This window comes from Limulus polyphemus, unplaced genomic scaffold (assembly GCF_000517525.1).
Source record: "Limulus polyphemus unplaced genomic scaffold, Limulus_polyphemus-2.1.2 Scaffold694, whole genome shotgun sequence".
Classification (NCBI taxonomy): domain Eukaryota; kingdom Metazoa; phylum Arthropoda; class Merostomata; order Xiphosura; family Limulidae; genus Limulus; species Limulus polyphemus.
This window is the reverse complement of record NW_013666304.1, coordinates 107,046-109,916: the sequence shown is the minus strand read 5'-3', so window position 1 is coordinate 109,916 and position 2,871 is coordinate 107,046.

The window sequence follows — 2,871 nt, the reverse complement described above, 5'->3', positions numbered from 1 at the left end:
CCTACAACACACGTATTAATATGTATGTGTCGTGTGTGTGTTACTTATATATATATATATATATATATATATATATATATAGCACAAATATCTGTGTGTCTGTCTTTTCGTTATCTAATCACTCTTAGGTCGCTGTTCCAACCTCAACCACACTTTGTGAAATGATAGTTTGGAACAAGGGATGTTAATGGGGGTTAACAACTCCCTCCACCCCCATTATTGCTATTATTGAGCATTTATTATATTTGACATAAGTTAACGTTAACTACATTCATAGATGGGCCATGACTTTATACCTAAAATAAAACTTTATTATTTTTTTTTTAAACCCAACAAACACACTGTGTGAGGGAAAGCACACAAACGTCTTATATATCTCGGAGAGTGCTCTAGCACTCCGAATAGATGAATGCAATGAAAACAAATAGCCGCCACTATTGCAGTAATACCTAAACTCAGCTGAACTCCAACAGCCACCATAAGGCTGATATGAAGAGCCGTTTCTTGAGTTATACCCACCACCTACTTTGACACTTGACCTTTTAACTTGGGCCCGTAAGACACTTATGCGGCCAGTTATTGTTAATTAATTAATCACGTGAAACACTGTGGAAGGACATTAAGAAATGGGTTTTGAAAGCACCCCTACCGCCATTACTTTGCGGCTACCTCTTCCTACAAAGTCACCCTGACCATCACACGATGTATACCATGTTTTAAGTATATACATATTCAGTTCTTAAAGCTTATACAAAACTTTTGGTGAGGTAATAATAAATACTGTAATAATATGTTATGTTATAAATATATTATGTGAAAGTTAGGATTTTTTGTGTTATTTATCATAGCATATACACCACGTTTTTTATGTGCTTTTTCAGTTCATAACCCGGATAAAGGACAGATACCTCAGCTTGTTTGGTCTATAGTTGTAAACTTATTAATTCAGGTTTTACTCCTTGTTATTTCACATGACATTAAATTGGGGTGTTGTTTGTGTTATTTAAAGTATGTCATTACACTAAATTGGGTGAAATTATAATAATTTTCAAACTAAAGCACTCGTATTGGTTAAATACAATGCAATCCGTTCATTCCAGACGACACGGCTTTTTACGTGTGAAATTAGATGTCACAGCCAATCATGACTTATTTCACTTTGCACGAGTGTGTGTTAGTCCTATCAAATCAAGTATAAGTAATATTCCATTGTCATTTGCACGTTTCAAATCCCCGGTGAGTCAGCAATAAATTTTCGGACTTACAACGCTAAAATCAGGGTCTCGATTCCCCACGATGGGCAGAATTCCGATATAACCTTATATATCTTTGTGCTTATAAATATACACATTTCAGCTTCACTGTAAAACTTCCATGAATAATATATCTGTTTCTTTGTTTAAGCGCAAAGCTACACAATGACTATTTTCGCTGTTTCCTCGCACATATTGAACTTCTATTTTTAGCGTTATGAAACTTTAAGCTTACCTTTGAGCCACTGGAGAGCTCCACAAACAGACTATGTTGGTTGGAAATACAATGTTATTTCAGTTACTAATACATACTTAATCTAGAATGTTAATCTTGATCACATGATATTGTTTTTATGTTGATGTCTCAGAAATAATAAGTTCTTTAGTAGGACAGCGGTAAGTTTAAGGAGTTACAAAGCTAAAATCCGGGGATCGATTCCCCACGATGAACACAGCAGACAACCCTATGTAGCTTTGTTCTAACACAAACACACAGAAATGATAAAATTAAAGCTTTAATATTTCACATATTATGTGTGATTTTTTTGTTATCGAAGACTGCAGTGTTTTTGTTGTGTTTTTTTTTGTCACTGTCTTCTTTTGAAACTCTCATCGGTACCATCATTTGTATTCTGTCTTTTGTTTTATATCTTTTTTTTTACTCTATCTGTGTCTTATTTTTATTTCTCTCACCTCGGACAAGTTTTTGCTTGAAAACATTGTGTTAATTTACTTGTTTTTACTTTTGTATTATTTACAATTACAGGAGTTAAACTATGTAGCCCAATAGTTGTTCGTGGGTGCTGTTTTCTAGCTGTCTTCTTTCTGAACTATTAGTTCAAAAGACCTGGCATGGCCTGGTAGTTAGGGCGCTCGACTAACAATCTGCGCATCGCAGAATTGAAACTCATTGACGAACATGTTCGCCCTTTCAGCCGTGGAGTTGTTATAACGTAATAGTCAATCTCACTCTTCGTTGGTAAAGAATAGCCCAAGAATTGGCGGTGGGTGATGTTGACTAGATGCCTTCTCTATAGTCTATCACTTCAAAATTAGAGTAGGCTAGCGCAGATAGCTCTTGTGTAACTTTGGACAAAAATTTGAAACAAACAGGTACAGGAAAGGCTTTTTGTGTGTTAACCGAGTTCTTTAAAACTTTATTTTAGGTCATAAAATCTATCATATAGTGTTTTTATAATAATGGTTTGTGATAAAGTTGTTTTTTGTTTTTAGCGCAAAGATACAACATGGGCTGTCTGCACTCTGTCTACCGCTCAGTATCGAACCCAATATTTTAGCGATATAAGTCCGTGTACTTATCGCTGATACACTGGTGGACTTAAGAGAAAGTATGAAACAAAAGAAAAGCAATTTTGATTTAAATCAATTAAATATAATGTTTTTAATTTACTAAATCGAATCATTATTGGACGTTACTTTCGAAGTACTCTCAGTTTAATTAGCTAGCCATCTATAGCTGTGACGCACAAATTGTAGGGCGCGCCTCCCAAAGGGGTGCGGAGAGTCGATAGGGGAGAGCCAGCGCGCAACTACGACTGTTGAAGCATACACTGAGTGGTCACAAGTAAATAGACACCTAATTTTTCGTCATTTAACT